This window comes from Malurus melanocephalus, unplaced genomic scaffold, assembly GCF_030028575.1.
Source record: "Malurus melanocephalus ecotype Western Australia unplaced genomic scaffold, MMel_1.1 scaffold_85, whole genome shotgun sequence".
Classification (NCBI taxonomy): domain Eukaryota; kingdom Metazoa; phylum Chordata; class Aves; order Passeriformes; family Maluridae; genus Malurus; species Malurus melanocephalus.
The window spans coordinates 367,243-387,867 of NW_026623317.1; positions in this window are offsets into that span (position 1 = coordinate 367,243).

Here is a 20,625-nt window from a genome sequence, read left to right on the forward strand (position 1 = left end):
AAAAAGAAAAAAAAGAAATCACAATTACTTTTCAAAATTAACTGAGATACACAATAAACTTCAAACATTTAGAGACCATATGCATCAAGCACCTGATTTCTCATGCAGCTCTCCTAATGATTCCCATCATAAGGAGAATAATTTTCCTCCCACGCAGTTATAGAATGATAGAACCATTAGCTTGGAAAAGACCACTGAAATTGCTGAGCCCAACACATTGCACTGCTTCTGATCAGCACTGCACTCCATCACACTCAGACATCCTCATTCACACAGGGGCAGAGCCAGTGAATCTCTAAAWCACAGCAAAATTTTGCATTATAAATAAGTACTGTTGGACTGAGTAAGAGTAGAAAGAAAAATAAACATCTGCAAAATCCTGCTCCAAAAATTTCAAGCTGAAAGGCTTCTAACAATGTCTTGTTTGGGAAAAGACAGATGAGAGTTTGATTCTCATTCTCATTCTCATTCTCATTCTCATTCTCATTCTTTCTCATTCTCATTCTCATTCTCAGTCTCACCACCAGTGGTGGTCTTCATGTGGCTGATGTGTGCACTATGCTGAAAAACCTGGAAGGTTCTTGCAGCTAAATCATAAAATTGAGAGGATACACTTCAAATGTTTTCTACACTATTATGCGTGCATCTCAGTGGAATGTGGAATAATCCTTCCTGGACATTCACAGAGGAGGCTTAGGACACAGAGCAAGCTCATARAAAGTATCTTTGGAAGGCAGAAAAAGAAGCCCCCTGTATAAAATATCTAATTTTAATTTGTTTTGCATCACTGGGTAGTAATGTTTACAATAAAAGAGCAGAGTGAGCTGCTGGAATGTTACTCTTTTCTTCTAAAACATCAGAGGTCTTGAGAGAACCTGTAGGTTCTAATTAACTGAAGCTTTCTATAACTTCACAGTATAATAAACCACACAAGTGTTTCTCAACCTAACCGTGAAATTATTCGAATAAAAACCTTCAGATTGTGTGCTGTTTCAGCWCCCATTTTAATAAAAATATAGAGGAAAAATATCAGTGAGGGTTTGGCAAACATCTGGCTCTGTCCTCCCACCCACACAGCTTCCCAGGCACAGAAGATCTTTTAATCCTGCAAGTTCAAAAAATCAAAACATTCAGGCTTTTGCTAGGAACATTCAATCCTGTTCTTATCAGGCTTTCTGATACAGGGAGTTTTCATAACAATAAATGCATCCCATATGCTTCAAAAATCTCCCTGATAGCASAAAGTGTAGACAGTTGCTGCTGCTGCCTTCAATTACACCCTTGCCTTTGGGGTTTGGAGTGAGGGGAGGTCTCTGGCTTCTGCAAAGTCCACAACTTGCTCCTAGGGGAGCATTTCTACACATATTTGTCTGCTGTAGATGAAGAAGATATTCTTAAAATTTATCTTTATAATTTCAGAAAATATCCAGTTCTAGGTGTGGTTGTCAGTTTATATGGTGGTGCATGCTGCATGTTGAATAGGAAAGGATTTGTGTGGCAGGAGAGTGGCACAGACATGAGCAAAAATWAATCATGAACTGGCTGTCTAATTTGGCAGCTTCAGCAGAGCTTTCCAGTAAGAATGCAAGGYGTCCTCACCACCTGGAAAAACTGAATTCTAACTTTCCAGAGCTTGTATGTTGTGTCTACTGGAACTTGCAAGTGAAATTCTCCCAGGAAGTCTCAAGAGTGATAAACACTACTGTGCTGTGTGGAAATTCTCTGTGGTGCATTCAYAGAATCACAGAATGGCTTGGGTTGAAAGGACCTTAAAGTTCACATCATTCCATTCCCTCATTCCACCTTCCAAACACTTCCAGGGATAGGAATTCTACAATATTAACTAGTTAATATATAATATTTATTATATTGAATATAAAATATWAAAYTGTTTAAGAATAGATAGGTTTGGTGAACTTTTCACTGCTTTTCTGAGACCTTATTAATATATTCTTTTATTCAAATATTTTATGCCCTGCTTGAACTTTCTTCCAGGAGCAAGGACTAAGACATAYGTGAAATCTTCTCTTCTTCACTCTGCCTTTCCTTCTTGTGAAGGGAATCAGCTTTACAGAAGCTTTTGAGGACTGAGATGAAATTGGTTTTGGGTTTCACCCCAGAAAAATGTGGGAAGAAGTGTTGGGAATGAAGAGACAACTCCCATTTAGTGCGTGCATGCCTGTTTCTGCTTTTGTAGTAGAAGTGTGATCTTTACTCTTTATCACATTTATAATAATTACTAACAGATCACCAGTAARATTCCTTAGGAGCTGAGATAAAGTAAGCAATTAAAAACACAAAGAACTAGATGTAATTAAATGAGACATGGAAGAGTATTTCCACTATTTTGAACYCTTTGTATGTCTATTTCAACCAGTTAAATGAAATAATTGTGACATTCAAACAATAACAATAAGATTTAACACAGAACACCATTTCAATTTTTGCTCTTTCTTGGGATTTGAGGCAATTTTTTTTTTCCTGCAGTAAGAAAAGAAGAAAGGAAGATTTAGAAGACATGAAAGAGAAATGAAGAACTTCTTTAGCAAGCAATTACATGATAAGGATTAGACACTTACATTAGAAATGTGCAAAAGGGCTACATAAAAAAATACTTGTGTAAAGTTAACAGCTATATTTTTAAGTTTCTTGATTTTTTTTTTTGCTTTGTGATTGTTTATGTGTCATTAGTGTTTTTGGACAACCCTGTTTGTGCAGGGAGGTTGGACCCACTGAGGACCCCTCCGAGTTCTGTTGCTGAAGGGGAAACTGGAATACATTTGTCTGGGATAAAATCTGTGGTGCATCAGCAACATCCAAGAATAAAGAAGATGAGAATATCCCCACATGTCTTGGCTCTGTTTTTACTGTTTGTCAGAGAAGAATGACAAGGAGGTTGGAATTATCAGGGAATTTCATAATAAAGGGAAATGTGAGAAATTTAGAAATGCCATATTTTATGAGGATTCAGGGTATAGGGAACTAGGTTATCCTAGGTCTTAGTTAATAAATAGTTGCAGATGAAAGAATAAAATCAAAATAAAGATCAGAAATTTAAAAAGATTGTTTTTCCATGCACAAAGTGATAAGGACTGCTCCAGTCCTCAAGATAGAAACTTGAAACTTTCCCTTGAAACTAAAAACAGCATCCATTGCCATAAGGGCACTATCCTAATCTTCACCCTGTTAAAATGTTGAAATAATATTGGCTTAAGAAAGCCATTTCATCAAAATTATGATAAATCTTACTTTGGTAGAAGATACACACACACAAAAAAAAAAAAGACTAATTGCAAGCTGGTGTTGTTTTGAGAGGGGAAAAAAAAAGAAAAAGAGACAAACAGTTATTAGGTAGGAATGGCGGATTTGATTTACCAACTGAACAAGGATTGAGCTAGGATTTGAAGATTTTTTTTTAGTATTATTATTATTATTAATAATAATAATAATAATAATAATAATAATAATAATAATAATAATAAAAAACCAGAATCCTGTGTTCTCTCCACTTATGGTGCACCAGTAGCACCAACCCACCTTTGTAATTTACAGCCTCTCATTTTAACTCAGAATGTGTCTCCAATAGCAAGACACACAGAGGTCAGTCTGAACTCTGTATTCCTCTTATCTTTTGATTGCCTGCATTCCCCTGCCTTCTTTAAACCATTGCTCAGATATGATAAATAACAGCTCTCCATACCTATAAACTTTTGACTCTAAGAAGACTSCATCTGGGTCTGTTTAGCAACATTGCTTCTCTGGTTGTAAGGTCTGCTAATAATTTGGACCAGGAATGTAAGCAGATAGAGAAGAGAGATTATATTTTGTCTGTAAAGCTTACATACATAGGGTGAAACATATTGAGAACATAGAACTTTGGGGAATAAAATGAATCTGAGATAGAAAACAAATGTTTTGTAGCTGTTGTCTCCTGTGTGTTCACTATCAGCCCTATTCACTAGCTGTGGATTCAAAAGATGGATTAAGGCTTGGCCCACTTTGCCACTGAGCGTTTGCAGACCATTTAATCTGAACTGTCTTGGAGTTGCAGTTGAAGAGACTGCAAAATTTGGAAATAAGAGTGTTATCACAGTTCACACAGCCTCAGTCTTCTCCTACTGTGTTTTATCGTGGGATTGAACCTCGGCCTCCTGAAATGTTCTCAAAGGTCAGGATATAGCAATCACGTTGTGGTGAGTCCTCTGAGGTTATGAACGCTGCCCATGCCAGTTAGTTTCAGCTGCATTCATTCACACAATGTCAATACAAGTCCCAAAACATCCAYCAGCGCAAAAGTCAGTTTTGTCAAGATCAAAAATTACAAAATTCCTCAGAGCATTCTTATGAAGGGGAAAGATTGAGATTTAAGTCACTGTTTTCAGAGGGAACCAAACCTGTTGAGGTAGTCATGAAATGTGTCTGTTCTCTTTGGTGAAGAGCAAAAGAGAATTCTCTAAAACTGAATCTCATCATTTCACAGACAGAAATTTCCCTTTTTCTGGCAGACATACTAATAGTTTGCTTTCATACTGGACAGCTGACAATCATCAGTGGCAATTAAATGACAATTAGAGAAGACTCAATTTCCAAAGTCTACAAATATTTTTTTTTTTTAATGTTACTTAATCTCAGGAAAACAATAAATAGAAGGAACGGCTTTCAACTTTCAATATATAATCTCTCCGGAAGAGCAAAATAGTTAGCATCACCAGAAAACAGCCCGGCATGTCTAAAAAATAATCACATACAAATTCAGTGAGGAAAATTTGAAATGTGAACCAGTGATGACTGCCCTCCTCTTTCCAAGACAATTTGGAAATACACCAAAGCTTTTCTATTTGTTTACTAAACCACAATCTATTTGCAAGTCTGATAACACAAAATGTTGTGTGCTATGTTTCAGAATGATCGTATTTTATTTTTTCTTAATTTGGACAGAAAATAATGTTGATTTTTCTTTTCCCATAGGGACTATAGTGTCTTAGGACTTGATGTAACTTGAATAAGGGTTCACAGCCCTTGTGTCAGTGGGGAACAGAACACTACCAAAAACTACACAAATTTTCAGGCAAGATATTTGCAAAGAAGATGAGGGCAAGAGAGCTTCAGCAATACTGAGAAGAAAATTCAGGCTTAACCCTGAAATGCTGCAGACAAGGAAACAACAGCATTTTGAGAGTGGTTCACTTATCTACAGCACTGAAGACCTTGCTAASCTAACACATACCTGTGCCTCTAATCCCTGCGATGGGGGATGAGAGTTTTTGACATTTCCCAGGGCCCCAGCTGCCTTGTGTGCTCTTGGTGTTGCCTGTGGTTACTGAGGATGAAGATGGTTCAGTAGAAGATTGAAGTGTGTACAATGTATTTTATTTAGTCTGAAATAAAAGGGAAGAGTTCTGTCCTAGATGTAAAAACACTCAGAATGATAAAAACAGAATTTTAAAGAGTGTTTTTGCCCTGAAGATCATGGCAGGATTGGAGATCAATTAAAGAAAGATACAGAAGTTGAAGAGAARTTTCCATACAGACTTAAGGAGAAAKTGATGTAGAATAAGATGAAATTTTCTTTCTTTTTTCAAGGGGGAAGAGTTGTTCTAGAGAAAGAACAGACAAGGCAATCAACACAATAAGGCACGGAACGGCAAAACTCAGAGAGAATTTAACTGCCAGCATCAAAAACAACACTGAAACAGATAAAGGGGGAACGACGAGTCTGAGGAATGATCAGAGCTCCTGAAGAGTACGAAAGCATTTTCTGAGACAGTATAAATACTACTGCAGTGAAAAGTCTGGAGTTTTGTCCAAACTTCAAACACTACTGGTTCTCTGCAGTAACAGCTCTGTGTGACAAATGTCTTCCTAAAGAACACTGCATTAAAAGTAGAAGACAAAACAATACTGAACCAAATTCAGGATTTTCTGATRCCAGCGACTGGATTACCAATTATTATTTTGGTTTTTTTTAACCTGACCATGCTGATCAGTGCAATCTGTTCAACGTGCAGCAAAAAGAAAAAAAAAAATTAATTTACTAGCACCAAAATTATGAAAAGTTGCAGAATATTTTGATATAGCAGTTACTTCAAATGAAAGCTTCTTGCCTAAAACTCTGAGACAGCAGACAGGAATGCTGTGCAACAGCTGTGCAATAGCTTACAGAAGGATTGCTCTACAGCTGTGGTGGTTCCAAGAAATAAGGAGTGCAAGGCTTTTGGAAGGGGCTCTGGCTTTTTATTAGACCTGTGTTTGTACATAGGGGGAGAAAAAGCCAAGTTTTAATTGTGCAAGTCCTTCTTTATGCATGGGGGATTTGTATCATAGCTTGCTTGTTTTGTTTTAATAGTTGAATAAAGAATTTTAAAAGGTTTAAGGGTTTACCATAAAGAAATTTAACAGGTTATGAGAAAAATCCAGCATATGCCAGGTGTTCAGGGTTTCTACTCAGTGCATTTTTTCCGGAAACCCAAACCAAATATTTGAATTATGAGATTTTTGTTTTCCCAAGAGCAGTCTTCACTTTTGCCAACAGATGGGAGTAGACTCAAGAAAATAGTGAGCTGCTGGTGTTAGCACATTGTTAGGGGCACTATGGCACATTTAATAGAACTGAAAAAAAAGAGGATAAATTACTGAATTCAGAACATGAGGGAGAAATTTCCTCACCAAATTCTTAAAAGAAAGGTCTTATTCACAGAAAACATGCAAAACAATAATTAATATCTTCGACATAATCAGTTTTTGTGGCCTAAGCTTCCTGAATTTTGTCTTGTGTTGGCATCCATTCTCCAATCATCCTCTTGAGCAATCATCATGGTCTCCCAATCTGACTTCCTCAGCAATGACCAGAGAGGAAGTGACCTTGCATTAAAAGCTTTTAATTACAGTAAACCAAACTTTTGTATTCCTTTCAATGAATACACTTTCTGGTACATCTCTTTGAATGATGGTTACTGTCTAGTCCAAAGGAAAACTTGGGGGAAACGTTTGTTTATAAATAACTTTTATTACAAGAAGATTTGTAAGCTCTGCTCCATCTTTAAAGAAAAATGTTGGGGGTTTTTTTGGGTCTTTTTTTTTGTTTGTTTGTTTTGGTTTGGTTTTGGTTTTGGTTTTTTTTTTTGGGGGGGGGGGAAGTTTGGTTTTTTTTGGTTAAGCACAGAACAGAACACCATGGCCCCCAACAGACTGACACAGATTTCACTGTCCTATGCTTTAACTCTTGGGTCAACATCTGTTCCCATTTCCAGCACATGCCCTGAGATTTGGAATGTTCTCATATGGTACCTGCATTTCTCCAGAGGCTACAGAGACAGGGTGGTCAGATGCACATCTAATTTCGACATCTCAAATACCTGATAGGATGGGATTGGGTCACAAGGATGTAGTCTTGACTAGTGAATTGATAAAGATTTTATCAGAATGTATCTGAGGAATAATTTAAATTATTTTATTTTTAGAAGCTKGGAAGCTTTAAAATCACTTACATAGTCCATTTGTCTTAGAATTACCATGTCTAAACACGAACAAACAGTAGAAAATTCAGGCCTGYGTGATGTGATGCATGCTTAACTATTAAATGCCTTTGTGGAATTGCATACTTAAATAAATTCCTATCAAATTTATTGACAAATCAAATTCATTCCCTCAAAATATTTTGATTTAATTGGATCAGCAATTCCTGGTGAAAGTATTTAAGCATGTCTCTGTCAGAAATCATTCAAGTGTCTGTTATATGTATGTGAAAGGACTTATGTCAGCTCTGGATTACAATAATGCATCAGAAATTTGTACCAACGCTGATCGGTTTCCAGAGACAGGCAATGAGATGAATCTTGTCCCTGGCACATCATGACMTGCCCAGTGGGATGGTCACCTTTCTCAGAAAGAGGCCAGGACATCAGAATTACCCCCTTCAATCCTTCAGGAAAACACTTGGGAGGATAATGGCCACAAGCAGAGACMAAAATTTCCACTTCGGCTCCTTGCATGAGGTGATCTTGACTGAACAAAGTGTAAAAGGCAGAAAAGTGGATGAACATGTCCAAAGTTAAGGTCACCATCATGGACCATTGCCCTTTTTTTGTTCTTGTCATTGAGCAAGAATGCCAGTGATTTGTCCTTACTTCTCAGAATGGATACACTGACTCTTAACTTTTGTTCCCAGAATAAAAGTCTGGAATTATTAACATGAAAATCAATTTTTATTAGCAACTACTGAAATTATATTCCTATTTTATTAGCATGTAAGTTTATGAATATGTTAAAAAAACAAAAACAAAAACAAAAACAAAAAAAAAAAAACAAAAAAAAAAACCAAAAAAAAAAAAAAACCAAAAAAACCTTCTTCCAGTTAATGATTTTTGTTCTGTGTGCCCTTAATAAAAAAATTACAAATCTCATTAGTGGTATCAGCCATTGAAATGCACAATGTTAGTAAAGCACAATGGAAAACCGCCAATACAGTAAGTTTGGAGTACAAATGTGGTAACTTTCATAATCATAGCATAAAATTGAGTACTGATGATGTAACTATTACCTTGACTAATATAGGCAATACCTTGGCAGATGAAAGAGTATAGGAGCATACGTTTTGTTCTCTGAGTTGGGGTAATCCAACACTTTGGTGGATCTCTTGGAGACTGATCAGACTTTTGCACAAATCCACTACTCAGGTGTGGCATTTGGATTCACAGAGATGATCCTGACAATCCTTTAAGCATATTTTGTCTTTTTTTTCCATGTACGTTGTGTAGGATTTTAGGTATAAGATACTTTGTTCCATAGCTTCATTTGTAATCCTATACTTATCTGGTAATCAGAGGGATTTAACCTCTTTTCAAAAGCTGAAGTCCATGAGCAAAGCTAGTTAATCTGTTTACACAAATATATATTAGCCATATGCACAGCTCTTTGGATTGCTTCCTGTACAATTCCCWGGGTACCAGGAAAGCAAACAGTTTTGGTGAGATTACTGAGAGTGGACATAAATAGAAACCAGGGTGGGAATTATCTCRTGCAGTTTGGTAAATAAAAGTAGGTAAAAACAAACAAATAAAAATAGACCTAAACACCTGGATGTCTGCATGTCAGTTCGCTGCCAAAAATCGGAATTTAGCCAATGCTGACAGCTTATTCAGTTCTTAGGGTGTCAATGTCCATTTTTCTGCCCTAAYATGGGCTGGGTGATTCTCAGATCCATAATTCCACCATCAGTGTCCAGGCTCTCAGCCCAGATATCCCTGATGTTATCAGCTTTCTCCCAGCTAGAAAGGAGAAGGCAGAACCCATCACAAAGATACCTGGAAGGAGGGTGTACACCACTCTCCCACGTCTGAAAATAGGTCTGGCCCAAAACAGCCCTGCTTTGCTATCTCCTTGTATTTTTTTTTTTTTTTTTTTTTTTTTTTTTTTTTTTTTTGAAAGACATGCCCATCTGGACAAATCCTCAGCATAAGGAAAGTCTTCTAGAGCACTTTGTGCAAGGTGCAAAACAACAGAGCTGTTCCACATTTAGGTGATGACTCATTGGAACATGTATGATGTTGGCCATTTGGAAATGGTAATTTTCATTACTGTGCCATGGTTTATGCAAAGCCTTCTGCAAACTCCAGCACAGAGCTGATAAACCCACTGACTGATGAGCCCTTTGAGATTTTGCTGAACCAAGGCTAACAAGAGAGCCCAGTGAGAACCTTACTTATCATCACTTTTTATTCTGGGGAAGCAATGCTGTGTGTGGCAGTAGTTCAGTTGTAATTAAACAGGAACTGATATATTATTTCCTTCAGCAAAGTACAGAACCACTTCTTGCTAGTACTGCTAATTATGCAGTAAGGAAGGTATCATGAAAAAATAATGACCACTTTGCCAGTCCCTAGTTTCCTGGGCTGGGGAGAGGGAGCAGGAGATTGCAAATGCCATTAGTATGTTTCACTCATTTTTATGTGGGCATTTTGAAACCACAGCAAGAGAAATTCTGTTTGTATGTAATGGCCCACATTTTCAAAATYATGGCATGTCACTTATATGTATTTCACTTGAAGCAGAGGAGTTCTGGATTTCAAACTTGAGAAATGTACCTGACAATGTTTGCTTTTTTGTTTTGCTGGCAAAGTAACCACCTGATACTGTTTCTTAAAAGGAAGTTTCTTTGGTATCCAAACAAAACCTGTGAAAAATGGTTTTTATGCTCATTGAGCTGCAATTACCTTCATAATTGTGTTGTGTAGCGGAGTCTTGACTCAGAATATGAGCATATCCCACCAGCTCTTCGTCCTGCATCATATCTTTAACAGTTTGGTTTTTTTGTTTGTTTGTTTGTTTGTTTTTTGTTTTTGGGGGTTTTTTTTKTTGGTTTTTTGTTTGTTTTTTTTTTCTTTTTTTTCTGATAAATGGATTAAGAGTTTCTTTCCAAGTGAAATTATGATAGCATTGCTCTGCTGGTTCTGCCAGATTATCCCTGGTGAAGTTACACAAAGGAAGGCAGTAATATTTTACACAGGAACCACAAAATATTCTGGGGTTATCTGACAGGATGCAGCATTTCATAGAATCACAGAAGAATTTGAGTTGGAAAAGACCTTAAAGATCATCTTGTTCCACCCTCTGCTGTGGGCAGGGATACCTTTCACTAAACCATGGTGCTCCAAGCCCTGTCCAACCTTGCCTTGAACACTTCCAGGGATAGGGTAAGCACAGCTTCTCTGGAAAACACATCTTTGTCCTCTTCATTGTAGATTGTCAAAACCCACCTTGGTCTAATCTTGTCCATAAGCGTGTTCCAGGTGAACCCGCTTTAGCAGACTAGATGGTTTCCACCCTTCCAATCCAAATCATTCCATGATTCTAAAGTTCTATGACATCTTTTCCAGGATAAGACTGTGGATCTCCATTGTGTTTTAGAACCATCTCTGTAAGGAGAAAGCTGATTGTGGAAGCCAGACATGCCAAGGTTATTAAATCCACAGAGACAAAATTGGTATCAACCAAGGAATCAGTGAATGGGCTMCATGTTCTGAACTTGGCCTGCACAACTGCTGAAAGCCCTCTTGTTGGCCTGAGATACCCCAGGTATTTTTGTAAAATAYACAATGAAGAGAAGCCCCAGTGGAACAGAGCATGGCAGCTCTATTAGCAGTGCAGCTGTGCTGACATGGAGTGAAAGGGGCAGAAAGAGAATAACCGAGTAATTTTCTCTCCTGAAAAATCCCAGGGCAATTTAACTTTGCAAGTACACTTCCTTACCCTACCCACTCCTGCAAAAACCACCTAGGGAATACATTCTTTCCTGTGAAAAAGGACAGATCTTCCATGGTGACAAGTAGTTGGAACCCTAGTTTTGTGCTCCAGCTGCAAAAACATTTCTAACTATTATTAAATGTTTTACTTTTTTTTTTTCCCTCACTGTTTGCTTGAGTTTTCCTTCCTCTGTGCCCTTGCATTCCCTTGAGGTTCCCACATGCTATGAATCACTGTCCCTCATCAAATGAGTACTTTATTATCTTGCTTCTTAGTCTGTTATTTTGACAACTTTTCTCTTAATTATTTTTTYYTTTTTTTTTTCTTTTTTTCCCATGTTTTGTGTTGTGTGAATCTATAGTAACTGGGCTCTTTTCAACAGAAATCAGCAACTGGTGCCACAAGCACTAGGAAGAGTTATTAAAGCTTTTCAGATGTTGAGCATTTTTTTATCTCATGGTTTCTGTTTTTAAATATAGGATGAGGAGGTTATTTATTATTTACGGTRTAATTTGTTTTATTATCCTTCATTACTCCCAACGATGGTAGATGAAGGCTGCAATGCTGGGAAGTCCCGGCATCTTCCTGGAGCACCTCTCCTTTTACCATGCATTATAAATCAGATAATGAATTACTAAAGAACCAATCTGTGTTTTTCTGAACAAGCTGGACACTGGCGACTCTGCTGATAGTCCTAATGTTCTCTTTAAAGACCAAARTGCTGATAAGGCCAGGAAAGCTTTTCAAAAACTCTGCACCGTGCAAACTGTGCAAAGAGTGACCTCCAGGTCTGAGATAAGCGCAGYGTGGCTCCTGCAGTCAGACAGAAAATGAAACCTTTTTGGCTCATCTGCCTTCAAAACCCACAAGATTCCCATTTTAATAGTTATATTTTATTTATAGACCAGCTGCCTACAGGGCTAACCCTGAGTATACCAGACACTTGGTGTAAGAGTGTCTTCATCTTTTTTCTTTCACTTCAGTAGGCTTTTAATCTTCTTTTGCCTGCCCCTTCAACTTCTCTCCCTCACTTCTCATCTTTCCATCCTATGTTTTTCAGCCCAGCATCCCCACAGAACTTATCCTGATTTTAGGAAGGAAGTCCTTTTTTTCTTTCTTTTTTTTTTTTTTTGAAAAAAGGCTTTTAATATGGCAGTAGTTATTATAAATGCTGAAAGTTATGATGATGGCTTTCCTTTCTCAAAGTATTGACTTTTAAGGAACAAACTCAGGGCTCCAGTTCCCAGTTTTTGCAGGTTTTGGCACGCACTGTGTTTTTGGGGAAATGTAAGCTGTGGTATATATACACCACTGGATTCATCCAGTACCTCAGTAATTCATGTGGATGCCCCASGCTTCTTCTCTTATTAGCAGTGAAAAATACAGATATCTGCTTAAGATATTTTATTCAGTCCTAAATTCTGATTCAATTCCCACAAATATGTYTATAGTTCAATAAAAATAGACTCTGCACAGAATGGACAAACATCCCCCTGAGATTTCTTCAGCAGGTAGGATGAACTTTCTCCAAGGGAATATCTTCTCTCAGCCAACTGGAGACAATTTCAATTCCCATTGCTCTGTCCAGGAAAAAAATAATAGACTACAACTTTTCCTTTTAATCTGGTAGCTAGCAGCAGCAGAAAGCAGAAAAGAAAAAAAAAAAAAAGTTCTGATTCCTCTACTATATTTAGCTATTTTTGTTCCATGGTATTATTATTCATAAGACTTTCTTAAATGGGAAATTAATAAGAAAATAATACATTACACTCTTTCTGTCACAGAGATGTGTGAAGGGCTTGGTGGAACACCTCCAGCATTCGCCTGAAAACCTCACTATTTAGTGCACTTCATTTTAATACCAATTCTCTCCAGAAATTCTTGCTGCAATTAATTCAAGCCATCTAAATTTAAAGTATACTAATTAGGCAGCCATCAAAAGGGAAAGTCTACCCTTCCAGGAAATTGGAGACTTAAATATAGCTCTCATCATTTAACTATTTGGATTTTAAAGGGAAGAAAGGTATTTTGAGTCAGAAGCTTTCTGGCCTGTATAGACAGATGAGCTCAGGCACTCACTTTCAAATGGGATAAAGCTCTGTATTAATCTGGGTGAGCAATGTGATTTCTATCATATTTTTACCTTTTTGCAGTTAAAAATTTTAACTAGTATTGTAAAAGGTTCAGAACCAGCAGAACAATCTGCCTTTTCTTGCACAGAACTCATGAATTGAAAAGCATTGAGTTAGACTGGCTAGCTCAAAGTAAAAAAAAAAAAAAAAAAAAAAAAAAAAAAAAAAAAAAAAAAAAAAAAAAAAAAAAAAAAAAAAAAAAAAAAAAAAAAAAAAAAAAAAAAAGGGGGCTCAAGGATACCCACAGCTTCTGACAAGGGCTCACAGGAGTTGATGTGGTCCCAAACTATCTTATAGACATTCACAGCACTGCATGTGGCCCATGAGTTCCAAGAAATGAATTTCTGAAGACTGACTAAGATCTCTTGTTCCATGGTCTTTGACAAAAAAAGATCATGAAATTTAATTTAATTAAAACTTTATTCCAAAGAAATCCTGACCTAAAATAAAACCTGTGAGGACTCAAACAGAAACTCATGGTGTTGCAGACTCTCCCTTGCCCTGTAATATCACCTGATGAGGCAAGCTGCCATTCAGGGGACTTGCTCTGTGAACTCTTTTCAAACTGGAACTTTTTCAAATTGCTTGTCCAAGAGATAAGTKAACAGCTATCTCCTTTCTCTTCCTTTTTGAGCAGTTCATAGAAATAGACAYATGAGACACAATTTATCTGAAAATTTATCATTTTTCCCTTGTCCTGTCTCCAGCTCCCAAATTAGTCATTCTTTTAGAAATGTGAAAAGCTCCACGATGTCTTAATATCTGTTTCTGGTTAAGTCAAACTGGGCTCATTTAAAAACCCAAATTCGAGGATGACGTATTACYATTTCCCCCTGTTCCAACACCACATCCATGTCACAATGAGATGAGTGAATGTGGTCAGCAGGACACGAGCAGAATATTTGTGGTACGATTAACATTGTGCTTGAACTATTTGAAATACAAAATATTCAAAGAGTCTTTCATTCAAATGAAGTTTTKTTATTAAATTAGCTGGTAGATCAGATAGCAAACAGTTGACCTGCACCCTAATGGGGCAGTATCAAGTTGGGTGAATATGTGATTTATGAYCCAATCTCCTCAAGTATTTTTCTCTTCCCACCATTCCCACAAAAATCTACATCAATCCRTATCAGTGTTATTGAATTTAATATGCACTGAGTTTGAGGAAGCAGATGTGGGATCTAATTATTGTGCTCATCTGATGTAGGATACCATTGGAGGTGTCTGATCAATGTCAACCTAAAAGAGAAACAAACAACTACCATTTTTAATGGCTTATATTCTTCTACTCTACCATTCCAGGCTTTGTAATGCTTGAAGATTGCAAGTYTTTATTCTTCTAATTATTAATAATAACTACTCAGAGCTTTTCTATTTGGGGAAACACTTAGGTGTTTTTTCAACTTTTTTCAAACATTCAGTGATGGATCTGAACAGCKGTTACATCGGATCTTTATCTGTATGTAGACAACATCAGCATTATTTTTTTTAGTACTTTAATTAAATGACAGTATCACGTGTAGGTGCCTGTTGAACATGTTTGTGCAAGCATACTTCTATTTTGGATTTCAGTGGGTAAGTGTGCTGATTTCAGCTGGGGCACATTAATTTTATCTCCAATGGCTTGGGTTTGTGTGTTGGGTTTGTGCTGCACACAGGGTTGGTAACTCAGAGATGTTTTTGCTGTTGCTGAGCAGAGCTCACACAGAGCCAAAGCCTTTGGTGCTTTTTGCACTGCMRGGCTGGGGAGGGGCTGGGGGTGCTTGGGAGGAGACACAGCCAGGACAGGTGACCCAAGTGACCAAAGGGACATTCCAGACCATGTGGCACCAGGAGCAGTGTACACAGTGGGGGAAGAAGGAGGAAGGGAGGGATGTTTGGGGTGAGGGTGTTTGTTTTCTCAAGTCCCTGTTCCATGGGATGGGTCCTGGCTCCCTGGAGGTGACAACACCTTCCTGCCCATGGCCAACATGAATTCATTCCCTTTTTTGTGCTGCCTGTGTGCATGGCTTTTTCTGTCCCTATTAAACTGATTTTATCCCAAACCATGAGTTTGCCAGCTTTTACCCTTCCAGTTCTCTCCCTGACCCTCCTGGTGGGGGAATGAGCAAGGAGTTGCGAGGGGCTGGGAGCTGGATGGGTTTAAACCAATCAAGTCAAAAGAACTGCTMATTTTAAGCCTTCTTGACATCCCAAAACTCATCAGAAACACACATAGGGCTGGCATCTCTCATCTTCTATTTTGAAGGGCAACATATATAAAGTGGTGTTGATTATTTACATGCCTGAAGTATTTTGAACCTCCGCAAAACAGAGGAGTTACTGTATTACAAAAAACTCTCGTGTCTTTCAAATATTTCTTGATCATAACCATTATGGAAAAATCAGCCAGAGACCATTAAATATCAGTGACAGTGTAAAGTTTTTGATCTGTTTTCGGTTCCCAGGCAAAATTGCTGATATGCACAATGAACAGACATCGGAGAGTCTTCTGAAATAATTTTAAATTCAGGTGTTATAATTTGACTTTTTAATAGCAAGTTGTAATATAACTTGCTATCAAGTGGTTATTGTTAAAAAGTGATGGGATTTCCTGCTGAGTTGGCCTAAAATTTGTGCAAAAGAGCTTTTGTCAACCCAATGCTTAAAGCAAAATGGTCACCAAGCACCTTATTTTCAACTTTAAGATTTTCTTTCAGTATTTTCTCTTTTTCTTAAAGGAATCTAATAATATTAAAAATATCAGGAACACTATGTGAGAAAAGCAAACTAGGGTTTTTTTTTTTTTTTTTTTTGTGAGAAAAACAAACTAGGTTGTTTTTTTTTTTAAACACTTATAGAATAATGCTATGTATAAACAGACAGTTTTGACAGGAAACTTTTCTGTAAGTAGTTTTGTAGGCTGTATTTTTAATACCTGCTTTTTCTGTCCAACTGTTGCAAACAGTTATTGCTTTGTTATAGAATTTACRTTTATGCTGCATCTATGACATAAAAATATTCAGTGAAGCAGATTTATATCAAGCTTTCAATTGCAAGAGTTCAAGAGATAACATGTCTAAAGAAGATGAGATKATTATAATGGAATATATTCAGTGAYAAAGTCATGAGCCAATGATTTAAAACCATTGATGAAATTTATATTTAAATMAGTTCTTATTCATGCACATAATCCAGTAGGTGATGATGGTAAATATGAGTTAATATCTCATAAGAAGAAAATCTAAGTSTATCCCATCACAGCTGTCAGAACAGAAATTTGGAATCTAATCATACCATTGCGTTTTTACTTCTATTTCTTTTYTCAGCATTATTTTGGCATTTCCTGCATTTAGTCTCTGTTGCATCACCTGTTGTTCTTTTAAGTGATACAACTGCTCTACTCCTCAGTGAAGGAACCCATATGCTCTATAATCTGCTTCTCCCTGCCAGGTTTCTATCTCAGTTCTTATCTTAGAGATTCAGGATCTTATACCCAGGTCTCTTTTAGGCAAGTTGGTCYCAGTGGAAATTTTGGGAAAATGTATGGGTTGCATTCAGGAGTTGTGGGTTTGATTCTTGCAATGCCCATCTTGACTGACAAGTTTAAGATGCTAAAAACTCCACAAAAGAAACAAAATCAACAAAAGAAGATTTGTTTTCAAATGTTTATGTAACTTAAAATCAAGAAACAAATAACAACAATCTGGCCATCTGCTTCACACATTTTAAAGAAAYGGTTTTTAGAAAAGGAAAAATTATCAAGGAAAAATATGGGAAAATATAAGCATTGAGGATGAAAGTGCATTCTCCAACACCTATAGAGYAAATCTAGAGTGAAATGATTGGTGCTTAGCTTTGTATTTCAAATGGTTCAAGCACAATGTTAATCCTACCACAGATATTCTGCTAGTGTCAATTTTCCAATAAAATAGATACAAGAATGTTTAGATAAGTCTTTGAAATTGGAATGTATAAACTATTTAATGGACTTTCTCACTTCCCTGTTATTTTCCATCAAAATGTTAAAATCATGTGAACTTTTGTTAAGAAATTAAATGCAAACACTTATTTGCTATCAAAATAGATAAGAAAATTTCTTTTTATTAAAAAATGAAAGGAAATAATGTTACACTGTATATTTCTGTTTAAAAAAAAAAAAAAATTAAACATGGTTCTTTCAGGGAAAAAGAAGATTTATAATGTGTTTCTGGTAGCCAAACTATTATTGCTTAATGAAATGATTACAGATTGTATGTATGACAAGAATTTGYAGAATACTTTAAAAACAACCCAGAAAATTAATATTTTGAAGGTTGAATTCCATCCATTTGAAAAATATGATAAAAGCCAGATGACTGAAAAAAGGRTAGAAAGAATTCAATTTTTATAAATAGTTCAATAAAGAGAAAAATTATGATTCATTTGAGCATATAAATTATCTTTAAATGTTTTTCAAACCATATTGTTTTCTCAGTCAACACACCAATTGAAAAGAGTATTGACAAACATTCTGTTTTCAAACAATTGATGAGCTACTGAAAAAAACCTCTTCAAAAATAATACTTTATGTGAAAAAAAAGGCTGCAGAGTAATCCACCTATAAAAAGGAGGACAAAGATTAAAGAAATAATATTAGAATTTTAATTATTTGACTATTTTAAGCCTGACGAAGTACATCTCTGTTTATCTTATGGAATTTTATGGCTCAACCTTTGTCTTTGGATTGGTAAAGTCTTGTACTCACATTCAACTRATCATTCTGGGTACAGAAGACCAAGTGGTCATCTCCCCTTTTCTTTACCAAACATGTGCATAGCTTCTTAACTGGAATATTTTGTTACCTGTAAACCATCAAAAATTCCTACAGGGCACTTTTTCTATCAATTAAACTCAGCTACTTAAATAAAATTTCATTATTTTTCGTGCCAGAACCTAAACCCAGCCAGAGAAGTTTTCTAATTTATTGCAAAAAGTGTTTTAGCCCGCTGCTGATGGAAGATTTGCAGCAACCTCTGCTGCTGAAGTCCCAGTGGGGCACATGTGGCCAGGACAGTGTTASAGAGAAATGTGAACCAAGCGTGATGTGCCTTCTAATTGTGCTGTCTCTGAAAATGCATAAAAGGCATTATTGAAGCATTTCATCTACCACATGCATATATTTGTGAAGGACARAAGTACTAATGGAGGAAAAAGGACGTGGATGTTTCAGGAGTAAATGACACGGAATAAGAAGGAATTGTAGAAAAACATGAGGGGTATCCAGCAAGTCTGCTAAGATTTAATTTTAGCAAAACCCAGATTGTTTTAAATGGCATTTTCAAAGAAAACAAACTAACCAAACAGAAAAAAAAAAATTAACTCACAATTTCTTTGTACATTTGATACTTTGATGATATCTAATACCTGCCTAATAATTGCTGTTACTTACACAAGACAGGGAACTGGGTAATAATGATGACCAGAAGGTCTTCAGCTTCCTAAACCTCCTTTCAATGGAAGGCAGTCTTGAGAGCAACAGCAGGTGATTTGACCTCAAATAATCTGTGCAATTGTGCCCTGAAAAGAATAAAGTAAAAGACTACTTCAAGGACAGSGGTAGGAAGCAGGTTCCTCCAGCATGGCGTGGATTTCCTGACACTGACATTCTCCAAAACCACAGAAATTAAAAAAAAAAAAAATTAAAAATATAATTTTTTTTTTAAAAGAAAATATATACACATGAATATGTATGTACACTTACAAAAAGTTTAAATCAATTAATACATATTTCTGTTTGTCTCTCCAGCATAATTATTCATATGATAGCCTGGAGAGACCAGATTTTATTTTCAGTGCTATGATAATTCATGCCTAATCAAGCTTATGTTCAGAAATATCCTTTATAATTTGATTTTTAATGACTGACCCRAGGGTGGACACAGAAATTCCTGTTATTGTAAATGGAGATAGAGCATCTTGTGGCRCTTTTGTCTATTTTGCTCATTTCCACTCTCAAACTGCTGCCATTCCCGGAGCTGAAACCCAACATATAAATATTCTTAGTCAGTTTCAGTACAGAGAGAAAAGTTTAAATTCTTCACCTTTCTGATTTAAAGCACACTGACCACGCCAAAATTGATTAGAAGCAATCATTTATTCTGTTACTGTGACTCAGCTGGGATGATACTAATGAAATAATTGGGGGATGTCAACAGCTGTTTTTATAGGGATGATGTATTTATGCCCCAATTTCCTGGTGTTGAATGCATTCTTAATGTGTCTCAAGATAGGTTTATCTTTCTCCTTAGTATATGGTATTAACAATATCATATCAATTAATATTTATGCATATCTTTTTACATAATGTTTTATAAAGRCTTATAAACTGGCCAAAATGACACCTTCCAATTTATAGATTACTGGCATATATTCCCTTTCTGCACAGTTTATAGGAAATAAACTACTTAAATATTAGTAACTATTCAGTAATTCTTCTGTCAAAGGGCAGGGTACTTCATTTTAAATTCCCCACTATGARCCAAATTCGACTTTATCACTGTAAAACGTGCAATATATCCATTATCTTAAGATTAAAGCTAAAAGCTTTTGATATGACAAGCAGGCAATTCATCCTGTTTATCATCTGACAGCTAATTCTCCTCCTCATGCTGCAATAGGGGAGTACAAGTGTTCATTTTGTCACACTACCTTTACCCTGCCTGAATTTCTTCCCTTAATGCATGTTTGTATTAATCTCCAGATTGTCTTCAAAGTGAGAAGGTGGATGTCCCTGACAAAATTTTAGCACTTCTAAATAATTGATATAATCTCACTGGAGCTCAGAGAGAATTCTTAACCAATCCATCAATCTRTTTTAAAGAGTGAGCACAGACTTGGGGAAGTGGGGGAAACAGAGATGAAAGGTAATTACTTTAAGCAATAAAATGTCTAGCTAGAATTTCCATCCTTTAAATTCACTAATYTTCATTTGTCTCTGACTGCCTTTGTAGATGAACAGAGGAGTTTTTTTCAGTGTTACATTTATCGTTTATTTCTATTTCCTCCCCTTCAAATTTGCCCAGACAACAAACAGAAATTGTACATGGCAGATGTACATTGGCCTTTGTAGCTGTAAACTCATTAGCTGAATGGCAATTTTGCTTGTGGATTGCAGCACTCCTCATTTAAAGTTAAAATGCCTCTATGGGTCCTCAACTAAAGCCTGGGCTAAATAGTAGAAAAACCGAAAATTTCCTTATTCGTTAGTTTATTTTGTTGGTGGTGTTTT